The following is a 12,500-nucleotide window of genomic DNA, read 5'->3' as shown; positions in this document are numbered from 1 at the left end:
AGATCGCTGGATTCAAAGTCCAGAGTGCTAACCATTACACCATAGAACCAAACGCACAAAAAATAACTGGCTGCAGCTTTTTTGTGCTAAAAAGCACAAATGAACTCATGAATCATGGTGAAAAAAGGCTCTAAAGCTGTAGTGCAAATCTACAATTAATACACAATGGTAAATTAATATCTCCTAAACTTTATTTCCACAAGTGTGCCAAGAGTTCCATGATATCTCAACAATGACAGTTTTAAATGTTGATGGAAAGTGGCTAGTAAATAGAGTGTTGGATCTGTTACTTGGAAAAAGGGTAAGAAAAAAATAACTGCAAAACTTATACTGTTAGAAAGCTGTTCATCCAGAAGTGGCTAAAAAATTTTCATTGTGTGGTAAAAAGTTTTATCCAAGAGATAATTCAAGGTTGCTGTGAATAAAAGTGCATGTCCCAGTACATCTGCCACAGCAGTGGTCTGTAACTGCTAGACAACAGAGGGAGATGCATCACGTACCTGGTGGCACTCATGGCGCTTCTTTTAATTAGTTGCATGACGCACGTGGGATGTAGCGTCAGATCGGCTTATATAAAATGCATCCAAAAATCAAGTCAGTCTGGTTCTAGAAACCCTGCCCAAAGTTCGCATATCACCTTCATGTGGCATAAGACAGGACACACGCAAATTTATCTTCTCAGGTAATCAGTCAAAAAACTATACAAACATATTCGTAGTCAACAGGATTTGAACCTGCGCGGAGAAACCCCAATGGATTTCTAGCCCATCGCCTCAACCACTCGGCCACGACTACTCAGACGTTGACCTTTGATGAGAATCAAATACCTTTTCTTATAGCACCATGATCAAGATCAGTGATTATCCCTCTGGAAAACATCTCAGAAAATAGAAACAAATTTCCAGTTCCCAGTAAAATGTAAAAATCTGATTTAAAGTCATCATCAATGGGAATCATGCACAGTTTAAGACTTTTACCTCTTTATAAGGCGGATTTGGAGTGGGTCCATTCCAAAAACATCCTGAAAATTACTCTGAAAATGCTGAAAACACTGAACAAATTAACCCATTCATGACCTTGCCGTTTTTTGCAATTCTGACCAGTGTCCCTTTATGAGGTAATAACTCAGGAACGCTTCAACGGATCCTAGCGATTCTGAGATTGTTTTTTCGTGACATATTGGGTTTCATGTTAGTGGTAAATTTAGGTCGATCATTTTTGAGTTTATTTGTGAAAAAAATGGAAATTTGGCAAAAATTTTGAAAATTTCGCAATTTTCACATTTTTAATTTTTATTATGTTAAACCAGAGAGTTATGTGACACAAAGTAGTTAATAAATAACATTTCCCACATGTCTACTTTACATCAGCACAATTTTGGAAACAAATTTTTTTTTTGCTTGGAAGTTATAAGGGTTAAAATTTGACCAGTGATTTCTCATTTTTACAACAAAATTTACAAAACCATTTTTTTTAGGGACCACCTCACATTTGAAGTCAGTTTGAGGGTTCTATATGGCTGAAAATACCCAAAAGTGACACCATTCTAAAAACTGCACCCCTCAAGGTGCTCAAAACCACATTCAAGAAGTTTATTAACCCTTCTGGTGCTTCACAGCAGCAGAAGCAACATGGAAGTAAAAAATGAACATTTAACTTTTTAGTCACAAAAATGATCTTTTAGCAACAATTTTTTATTTTCCCAAGGGTAAAAGGAGAAACTGGACCACGAACGTTGTTGTCCAATTTGTCCTGAGTACGCTGATACCTCATATGTGGGGGTAAACCACTGTTTGGGCGCACGGCAGGGCTCGGAAGGGAAGGAGCGCCGTTTGACTTTTTCAATGAAAAGTTGGCTCCAATCTTTAGCGGACACCATGTCGCGTTTGGAGAGCCCCCGTGTGCCTAAACATTAGAGCTCCCCCACAAGTGACCACATTTTGGAAACTAGACCCCCCAAGGAACTTATCTAGAAGCATAGTGAGCACTTTAAACCCCCAGGTGCTTCACAAATTGATCCGTAAAAATGAAAAAGTACTTTTTTTTCGCAAAAAAATTATTTTAGCCTCAATTTTTTCATTTTCACATGGGCAACAGGATAAAATGGATCCTAAATTTAATTGGGCAATTTCTCCTGAGTACACCAATACCTCACATGTGGGGGTAAACCACTGTTTGGGCACATGGTAAGGCTCGGAAGGGAAGGAGCGCCATTTGACTTTTTGAATGAAAAATTATCTCCATCGTTAGCGGACACCATGTCGCGTTTGGAAAGCCCCTGTGTGCCTAAACATTGGAGCTCCTCCACAAGTGACCCCATTTTGGAAACTAGAGCCCCCAAGGAACTCATATAGAGGCATAGTGAGCACTTTAAACCCCCAGGTGCTTCACAAATTGATCCGCAAAAATGAAAAAGTACTTTTTTTTCACACAAAATTTCTTTTAGCCTCAATTCTTTCATTTTCACATGGGCAACAGGATAAAATGGATCCTAAAATTTGTTGGGCAATTTCTCCTGAGTATGCCGATACCTCATATGTGGGGGTAAACCACTGTTTGGGTGCACGGCAAGGCTCGGAAGGGGAGGCGTGCCATTTGACTTTTTGAATGGAAAATTAGCTCCAATCGTTAGCGGACACCATGTCGCGTTTGGAGAGCCCCTGTGTGCCTAAACATTGGAGCTCCCCTACAAGTGACCCCATTTTGGAAACTAGACCCCCCAAGGAACTTATCTAGATGCATAGTGAGCACTTATAACCCCCAGGTGCTTCACAGAAGTTTATAACGCAGAGCCGTGAAAATAAAAAAATAATTTTTCTTTCCTCAAAAATGATTTTTAGCCCAGAATTTTTTATTTTCCCAAGGGTAATAGGAGAAATTGGACCCCAAATGTTGTTGTCCTGTTTGTCCTGAGTACGATGATACCCCATATGTGGGGGTAAACCACTGTTTGGGCGCACGGCAGGGCTCGGAAGGGAAGGCACGCCATTTGGCTTTTTGAATGGAAAATTAGCTCCAATCATTAGCGGACACCATGTCGTGTTTGGAGAGCCCCTGTGTGCCTAAACATTGGAGCTCCCGCACAAGTGACCCCATTTTGGAAACTAGACCTCCCAAGGAACTAATCTAGATGTGTGGTGAGCACTTTGAACCCCCAAGTGCTTCACAGAAGTTTATAACGCAGAGCCATGAAAATAAAAAATAATTTTTCTTTTCTCAAAAATGATTTTTTAGCCCACAATTTTTTATTTTCCCAAGGGTAATAGGAGAAATTGGACCCCAAAAGTTGTTGTCCAGTTTCTCCTGAGTACGATGATACCCCATATGTGGGGGTAAACCACTGTTTTGGCACACGTCGGGGTTCGGAAGGGAAGTAGTGACGTTTTGAAATGCAGACTTTGATGGAATGCTCTGCGGGCGTCAGGTTGCGTTTGCAGAGCCCCTGATGTGCCTAAACAGTAGGAACTCCCCACAATTGACTTCATTTTGGAAACTAGACCCCCAAGGAACTTATCTAGATGTGTAGTGAGCACTTTGAACCCCCAAGTGCTTCACAGAAGTTTATAACGCAGAGCCGTGAAAATAAAAAATGTGTTTCCTTTCCTCAAAAATATTTTTTTAGCCCAGAATTTTTTTATTTTTGCAAGAGTAACAGGAGAAATTGGACCCCAAAAGTTGTTGTCCAGTTTCTCCTGAGTACGCTGATACCCCATATGTGGGGGTAAACCACTGTTTGGGCACATGCCGGGGTTCGGAAGGGAAGTAGTGACGTTTTGGAATGCAGACTTTGATGGAATGGTCTGCGGGCATCATGTTACGTTTGCAGAGCCCCTGATATGCCTAAACAGTAGAAACCCCCCACAATTGACCCCATTTTGGAAACTAGACCCCCCAAGGAACTTATCTAGATGTGTGGTGAGCACGTTCAACCCCCAAGTGCTTCACAGAAGTTTACAACGCAGAGCCGTGAAAATAAAAAATCATTTTTCTTTCCTCAAAAAAGATGTTTTAGCAAGCAATTTTTTATTTTCACAAGGGTAACAGGAGAATTTGGACCCCAATATTTGTTGCCCAGTTTGTTGTGAGTACGCTGATACCCCATATGTGGGGGTAAACCACTGTTTGGGCACACGTCAGGGCTCGGAAGGGAAGTAGTGACATTTGAAATGCAGACTTTGATGGAATGGTCTGCGGGCGTCACATTGCATTTGCAGAGCCCCTGATGTGCCTAAACAGTAGAAACCCCCCATAAGTAACCCCATTTTGGAAACTAGACCCCCCATGGAACTTATCTAGATGTGTGGTGAGCACTTTCAACCCCCAAGTGCTTCACAGAAGTTTATAACGCAGAGCCGTGAAAATAAAAAATAATTGTTCTTTCCTCAAAAATTATGTTTTAGCAAGTAATTTTTTATTTTTGCAAGGGTAACAGGAGAAATTGGACCCCAACAGTTGTTGCCCAGTTTGTTCTGAGTACGCTGGTACCCCAAATGTGGGGGTAAACCACTGTTTGGGCGCACGTCGGGGCTTGGAAGGGCGGGAGCACCATTTGACTTTTTGAACGCAAGATTGGCTGGAATCAATGGTGGCGCCATGTTGCGTTTGGAGACCCCTGATGTGCCTAAACAGTGGAAACCCCTCAATTCTAACTTCAACACTAACCCCAACACACCCCTAATCCTAATCCCAACTGTAGCCATAACCCTAATCACAACCCTAACCCCAACACACCCCTAACCACAACCCTAACCGCAACACAACCGTAACCCTAATTCCAACCCTAATCCTAACCCTAATCCCAACCGTAACCCTAATCCCAACCCTAACCACAACTGTAACCCCAACACACCCCTAACCCTATCCGTAACCCTAACCACAAGCCTAATCTTAACCCTATTTCAAACCCTAGCCCTAATTCCAACCCTAACTCTAATTCCAACCCTAACCCTAAGGCTATGTGCCCACGTTGCGGATTCGTGTGAGATTTTTCCGCACGATTTTTGAAAAATCTGCAGGTAAAAGGCACTGCGTTTTGCCTGCGGATTTACAGCAGATTTCCAGTGTTTTTTTGTGCGGATTTCACCTGCGGATTCCTATTGAGGAACAGGTGTAAAACGCTGCGGAATCCGCACAAAGAATTGACATGCTGCGGAAAATACAATGCAGCGTTTCTGCACGGAATTTTCCGCACCATGGGCACAGCGGATTTGGTTTTCCTTAGGTGTACATGGTACTGTAAACCTGATGGAAAACTGCTTCGAATTCGCAGCGGCCAATCCGCTGCGGATCCGCGGCCAATCCGCTGCCAATCCGCTGCGGATCCGCGGCCAATCCGCTGCCAATCCGCTGCAGATCCGCGGCCAATCCGCTGCGGATCCGCGGCCAATCCACTGCCGATCCGCGGCCAATCCGCTGACAATCTGCTGCAGATCCGCGGCCGATCCGCTGCGGATCCGCGTCCGATCCGCTGCCGATCCGCGGCCGATCCGCTGCCGATCCGCGGCCGATCCGCTGCCGATCCGCGGCCGATCCGCTGCCGATCCGCCGCCGATCCGCTGCCGATCCGCTGCGGATCCGCGGCCGATCCGCTGCGGATCCGCGGCCGATCCGCTGCGGATCCGCGGCCGATCCGCTGCGGATCCACGCCCGATCCGCTCTGTGCGCACATGCCATAACCCTAACCCTAACCCTACCCGTAACCCTAACCCTACCCCTAACCCTACCCCTAGTTCTAACCCTAGTTCTAACCCTAACCCTAGTGGAAAAAAAAAAAAAATTCTTTATTTTATTATTGTCCCTACCTATGGGGGTGATAAAGGGGGGGGTTTATTTATTATTTTTTTATTTTGATCGCTGTGGTAGAACCTACCACAGCGATCAAAATGTACCTGTAACGAATCTGCCAGCCTGCAGATTCGGCGGGCGCACTGAGCATGCGCCCGCCATCTTGGAAGATGGCGGCGCCCAGGGAGAAGACGGACCGACTACAGGAGGATCGGTAAGTATGAGGGGGTGGTGGGGGGGTGGATCGGAGCACGGGGGGGGGATCGGAGGACGGGGGGAGCAGACAGGAGCACGGGGGAGCGGACAGGAGCACGGGGGAGCGAACAGGGGGACGGAGGGGGGTACCGGACAGAACGGAGGACTGGGGAGGAGATCGGGGGCGGTGGGGGGGGGCAGAACATGATTTCCAGCCATGGCAGATGCTATTGCAGCATCGGCCATGGCTGGATTGCAATATTTCACCATTTTCATAGGTGAAATATTGCAAATTGCTCTGATTGGCTGTTGCACTTTCAACAGCCAATCAGAGCAATCGTAGCCACGTGGGGGCAAAGCCACCCCCACTAGGCTGAAGTACAACTCCCCCTCTCCCTGCAGATCGGGTAAAATAGGAATTAACCCTTTCACCCGATCTGCAGGGATGCGATCATTCCATGACACCGCATAGGCGTCATGGGTTGGGAAGGGGTTAATTTCCACGTAAAAAAGACTTGCTGTTCATATGATCAGGCTTTTGGGCGTCTTTTAACCACATCAAGTTTCCAAAAATGCCAAGCGGTTAACTAAAATAAGCATATCATTCTTCAGGTGTTTTTCATTTAGAAGAGCTCCATACTTATAATACAATTCAATGGCAAGGTAAGGAAAACTCCTTCAAGGTTCCTGAGAAACGTTTGGTGCATTTTGTGAGCTACAAAGAAAAGCCACAAGAACAGACTCAAAAGATGCCCAAAATAATTTTAGAAAAACACCACCAAAAATGTTTACAAACCGCTGTAGGAAATTCTGAAAAACACAAGAAAAGATGATTCAGGAAGAAAACGCCAACATTTCCTGAAGCCATTTCAACTTCAAATCCTTGTCAGTTTCATACACCTGGAAAAAGTGTTATGTGAACATTGACATAAATCATAGGGTATGGTTGCTTTGCGTGACACAGTTCGTAAGAGTGCTGTAACTTAAAGTCAATTTTAAGTTTCCGTAATCCTGCTTTAAAGGTAGATTTGGCCATAGAACTCAAAGTGATCACTCCATGGATGCTTGGAACATTCAAATCTTTGTTTTGCATGTTGATTTTAACTTTCTCTTTTTATCTTTTTATGTTAAACCTTTGGCACAGGAGAACTCAGTGTAAGTGCAAAAACTGAAACACATGTACAAAGAGCTGCCACTGAGATTTGAACTCAGATCGCTGGATTCAAAGTCCAGAGTGCTAACCATTACACCATGGAACCACACACACAAAAAACAACTGGCTGCAGTTTTTTTGTGCTAAAAAGCACATATGAACTCATGAATCATGGTGAAAAAAGGCTCTAAAGCTGTAGTGCAAATCTACAATTAATACACAAAGGTAAATTAATATATCCTAAACTTTATTTCCACAAGTGTGCCAAGAGTTCCATGATATCTCAACAATGACAGTTTTAAATGTTGATGGAAAGTGGCTAGTAAATAGAGTGTTGGATCTGTTACTTGGAAAAAGGGTAAGAAAAAAATAACTGCAAAACTTATACTGTTAGAAAGCTGTTCATCCAGAAGTGGCTAAAAAATTTTCATTGTGTGGTAAAAAGTCACCCAATGACGCACGTGGGATGTAGCATCAGATCGGCTTATATAAAATGCATCCAAAAATCAAGTCAGTCTGGTTCTAGAAACCCTGCCCAAAGTTTGCATATCACCTTCATGTGGCATAAAACAGGACACACGCAAATTTATCTTCTCAGGTAATCAGTCAAAAAACTATATGAACATATTCGTAGTCGGCAGGATTTGAACCTGCGCAGGGAAACCCCAATGGATTTCTAGTCCATCGCCTTAACCACTCGGCCACGACTACTCAGACGTTGATTTTTGATGAGAATCAAACACCTTTTCTTATAGCACCAAGATCAAGATCAGTGATTATCCCTCTGGAAAACATCTCAGAAAATAGAAACAAATTTCCAGGTCCAAGTAAAATGTAAAAATCTGATTTAAAGTCATCATCAATGGAAATCATGCACAGTTTAAGACTTTTACCTCTTTATAAGGCGGATTTGGAGTGGGTCCATTCCAAAAACATCCTGAAAATTACTCTGAAAATGCTGAAAACACTGAACAAATTAATTTCCACGTAAAAAAGACTTGCTGTTCATATGATCAGGCTTTTGGGCGTCTTTTAACCACATCAAGTTTCCAAAAATGCCAAGCGGTTAACTAAAATAAGCATATCATTTTTCAGGTGTTTTTCATTTAGAAGAGCTCCATACTTATAATACAATTCAATGGCAAGGTTAGGAAAACTCCTTCAAGGTTCCTGAGAGACTTTTGGTGCATTTTGTGAGCTACAAAGAAAAGCCACAAAAACAGACTCAAAAGATGCCCAAAACAATTTCAGAGAAACACAACCAAAAATGTTTACAAACCGCTGTAGGAAATTCTGAAAAACACAAGAAAAGATGATTCAGGAAGAAAACGCCAACATTTCCTGAAGCCATGTCAGCTTCAAATCCTTGTCAGTTTCATACACCTGGAAAAAGTGTTATGTGAACATTGACATAAATCAAAGGGTATGGTTGCTTTGCGTGACACAGTTCGTAAGAGTGCTGTAACTTAAAGTCAATTTTAAGTTTCCGTAATCCTGCTTTAAAGGTAGATTTGGCCATAGAACTCAAAGTGATCACTCCATGGATGCTTGGAACATTCAAATCTTTGTTTTGCATGTTGATTTTAACTTTCTCTTTTTATCTTTTTATGTTAAACCTTTGGCACAGGAGAACTCAGTGTAAGTGCAAAAACTGAAACACATGTACAAAGAGCTGCCCAGGTTCCACTGAGATTTGAACTCAGATCGCTGGATTCAGAGTCCAGAGTGCTAACCATTACACCATGGTACCACACGCACAAAAAATAACTGGCTGCAGTTTTTTTGTGCTAAAAAGCACATATGAACTCATGAATCATGGTGAAAAAAGGCTCTAAAGCTGTAGTGCAAATCTACAATTAATACACAATGGTAAATTAATATCTCCTAAACTTTATTTCCACAAGTGTGCCAAGAGTTCCATGATATCTCAACAATGACAGTTTTAAATGTTGATGGAAAGTGGCTAGTAAATAGAGTGTTGGATCTGTTACTTGGAAAAAGGGTAAGAAAAAAATAACTGCAAAACTTATACTGTTAGAAAGCTGTTCATCCAGAAGTGGCTAAAAAATTTTCATTGTGTGGTAAAAAGTCACCCAATGACGCACGTGGGATGTAGCATCAGATCGGCTTATATAAAATGCATCCAAAAATCAAGTCAGTCTGGTTCTAGAAACCCTGCCCAAAGTTTGCATATCACCTTCATGTGGCATAAAACAGGACACACGCAAATTTATCTTCTCAGGTAATCAGTCAAAAAACTATATGAACATATTCGTAGTCGGCAGGATTTGAACCTGCGCAGGGAAACCCCAATGGATTTCTAGTCCATCGCCTTAACCACTCGGCCACGACTACTCAGACGTTGATTTTTGATGAGAATCAAACACCTTTTCTTATAGCACCAAGATCAAGATCAGTGATTATCCCTCTGGAAAACATCTCAGAAAATAGAAACAAATTTCCAGGTCCAAGTAAAATGTAAAAATCTGATTTAAAGTCATCATCAATGGAAATCATGCACAGTTTAAGACTTTTACCTCTTTATAAGGCGGATTTGGAGTGGGTCCATTCCAAAAACATCCTGAAAATTACTCTGAAAATGCTGAAAACACTGAACAAATTAATTTCCACGTAAAAAAGACTTGCTGTTCATATGATCAGGCTTTTGGGCGTCTTTTAACCACATCAAGTTTCCAAAAATGCCAAGCGGTTAACTAAAATAAGCATATCATTTTTCAGGTGTTTTTCATTTAGAAGAGCTCCATACTTATAATACAATTCAATGGCAAGGTTAGGAAAACTCCTTCAAGGTTCCTGAGAGACTTTTGGTGCATTTTGTGAGCTACAAAGAAAAGCCACAAAAACAGACTCAAAAGATGCCCAAAACAATTTCAGAGAAACACCACCAAAAATGTTTACAAACCGCTGTAGGAAATTCTGAAAAACACAAGAAAAGATGATTCAGGAAGAAAACGCCAACATTTCCTGAAGCCATGTCAGCTTCAAATCCTTGTCAGTTTCATACACCTGGAAAAAGTGTTATGTGAACATTGACATAAATCAAAGGGTATGGTTGCTTTGCGTGACACAGTTCGTAAGAGTGCTGTAACTTAAAGTCAATTTTAAGTTTCCGTAATCCTGCTTTAAAGGTAGATTTGGCCATAGAACTCAAAGTGATCACTCCATGGATGCTTGGAACATTCAAATCTTTGTTTTGCATGTTGATTTTAACTTTCTCTTTTTATCTTTTTATGTTAAACCTTTGGCACAGGAGAACTCAGTGTAAGTGCAAAAACTGAAACACATGTACAAAGAGCTGCCCAGTTTCCACTGAGATTTGAACTCAGATCGCTGGATTCAGAGTCCAGAGTGCTAACCATTACACCATGGAACCACACGCACAAAAAATAACTGGCTGCAGTTTTTTTGTGCTAAAAAGCACATATGAACTCATGAATCATGGTGAAAAAAGGCTCTAAAGCTGTAGTGCAAATCTACAATTAATACACAATGGTAAATTAATATCTCCTAAACTTTATTTCCACAAGTGTGCCAAGAGTTCCATGATATCTCAACAATGACAGTTTTAAATGTTGATGGAAAGTGGCTAGTAAATAGAGTGTTGGATCTGTTACTTGGAAAAAGGGTAAGAAAAAAATAACTGCAAAACTTATACTGTTAGAAAGCTGTTCATCCAGAAGTGGCTAAAAAATTTTCATTGTGTGGTAAAAAGTTTTATCCAAGAGATAATTCAAGGTTGCTGTGAATAAAAGTGCATGTCTCAGTACATCTGCCAAAGAAGTGGTCTGTAACTGCTAGACAAAAGAGGGAGATGCACCACTTACCTGGTGGCACTCATGGCGCTTCTTTTAATTAGTGGCATGACGCACGTGGGATGTAGCGTCAGATCGGCTTATATAAAATGCATCCAAAAATCAAGTCAGTCTGGTTCTAGAAACCCTGCCCAAAGTTTGCATATCACCTTCATGTGGCATAAAACAGGACACACGCAAATTTATCTTCTCAGGTAATCAGTCAAAAAACTATATGAACATATTCGTAGTCGGCAGGATTTGAACCTGCGCGGGGAAACCCCAATGGATTTCTAGTCCATCGCCTTAACCACTCGGCCACGACTACTCAGACATTGATTTTTGATGAGAATCAAACACCTTTTCTTATAGCACCATGATCAAGATCAGTGATTATCCCTCTGGAAAACATCTCAGAAAATAGAAACAAATTTCCAGGTCCCAGTAAAATGTAAAAATCTGATTTAAAGTCATCATCAATGGGAATCATGCACAGTTTAAGACTTTTACCTCTTTATAAGGCGGATTTGGAGTGGGTCCATTCCAAAAACATCCTGAAAATTACTCTGAAAATGCTGAAAACACTGAACAAATTAATTTCCACGTAAAAAAGACTTGCTGTTCATATGATCAGGCTTTTGGGCGTCTTTTAACCACATCAAGTTTCCAAAAATGCCAAGCGGTTAACTAAAATAAGCATATCATTTTTCAGGTGTTTTTCATTTAGAAGAGCTCCATACTTATAATACAATTCAATGGCAAGGTTAGGAAAACTCCTTCAAGGTTCCTGAGAGACTTTTGGTGCATTTTGTGAGCTACAAAGAAAAGCCACAAAAACAGACTCAAAAGATGCCCAAAATAATTTTAGAGAAACACCACCAAAAATGCTTACAAACCGCTGTAGGAAATTCTGAAAAACACAAGAAAAGATGATTCAGGAAGAAAACGCCAACATTTCCTGAAGCCATTTCAACTTCAAATCCTTGTCAGTTTCATACACCTGGAAAAAGTGTTATGTGAACATTGACATAAATCATAGGGTATGGTTGCTTTGCGTGACACAGTTCGTAAGAGTGCTGTAACTTAAAGTCAATTTTAAGTTTCCGTAATCCTGCTTTAAAGGTAGATTTGGCCATAGAACTCAAAGTGATCACTCCATGGATGCTTGGAACATTCAAATCTTTGTTTTGCATGTTGATTTTAACTTTCTCTTTTTATCTTTTTATGTTAAACCTTTGGCACAGGAGAACTCAGTGTAAGTGCAAAAACTGAAACACATGTACAAAGAGCTGCCCAGGTTCCACTGAGATTTGAACTCAGATCGCTGGATTCAGAGTCCAGAGTGCTAACCATTACACCATGGAACCACACGCACAAAAAATAACTGGCTGCAGTTTTTTTGTGCTAAAAAGCACATATGAACTCATGAATCATGGTGAAAAAAGGCTCTAAAGCTGTAGTGCAAATCTACAATTAATACACAATGGTAAATTAATATCTCCTAAACTTTATTTCCACAAGTGTGCCAAGAGTTCCATGATATCTCAACAATGACA

General features: G+C 41.3%; 8 non-coding genes across 8 annotated transcripts in view; all 8 read right to left on the bottom strand.

The window, feature by feature from the left end:
• Window positions 1-49, bottom strand: part of TRNAQ-UUG (transfer RNA glutamine (anticodon UUG)) — a 72-nt gene extending 23 nt beyond the window's left edge. The window contains exon 1 of the tRNA in view: window positions 1-49. This exon is cut by the window's left edge and continues 23 nt beyond it. This is a non-coding gene — a tRNA (tRNA-Gln).
• A 7,117-nt stretch (window positions 50-7,166) lies between these two features.
• Window positions 7,167-7,238, bottom strand: TRNAQ-UUG (transfer RNA glutamine (anticodon UUG)). Its single transcript has one exon. It is a non-coding gene; the product is annotated as a tRNA-Gln (tRNA).
• A 523-nt stretch (window positions 7,239-7,761) lies between these two features.
• Window positions 7,762-7,843, bottom strand: TRNAS-AGA (transfer RNA serine (anticodon AGA)). Its single transcript has one exon. It is a non-coding gene; the product is annotated as a tRNA-Ser (tRNA).
• A 967-nt stretch (window positions 7,844-8,810) lies between these two features.
• TRNAQ-CUG (transfer RNA glutamine (anticodon CUG)) lies at window positions 8,811-8,882 on the bottom strand. The gene has a single exon. It is a non-coding gene; the product is annotated as a tRNA-Gln (tRNA).
• Window positions 8,883-9,405: 523 nt separating this feature from the next.
• On the bottom strand, window positions 9,406-9,487 carry TRNAS-AGA (transfer RNA serine (anticodon AGA)). The gene has a single exon. It is a non-coding gene; the product is annotated as a tRNA-Ser (tRNA).
• Window positions 9,488-10,454: 967 nt separating this feature from the next.
• Window positions 10,455-10,526, bottom strand: TRNAQ-CUG (transfer RNA glutamine (anticodon CUG)). The gene has a single exon. It is a non-coding gene; the product is annotated as a tRNA-Gln (tRNA).
• A 664-nt stretch (window positions 10,527-11,190) lies between these two features.
• Window positions 11,191-11,272, bottom strand: TRNAS-AGA (transfer RNA serine (anticodon AGA)). The gene has a single exon. It is a non-coding gene; the product is annotated as a tRNA-Ser (tRNA).
• A 967-nt stretch (window positions 11,273-12,239) lies between these two features.
• Window positions 12,240-12,311, bottom strand: TRNAQ-CUG (transfer RNA glutamine (anticodon CUG)). The gene has a single exon. It is a non-coding gene; the product is annotated as a tRNA-Gln (tRNA).
• Window positions 12,312-12,500: the final 189 nt, after the last annotated feature.

The sequence above is a fragment of the Ranitomeya variabilis genome, chromosome 2, assembly GCF_051348905.1.
Source record: "Ranitomeya variabilis isolate aRanVar5 chromosome 2, aRanVar5.hap1, whole genome shotgun sequence".
In the NCBI taxonomy this organism is placed as follows: Eukaryota; Metazoa; Chordata; class Amphibia; order Anura; family Dendrobatidae; genus Ranitomeya; species Ranitomeya variabilis.
The sequence above is the reverse complement of the archived record's forward strand: the minus strand, read 5'-3'. Positions and strand labels throughout refer to the sequence as shown.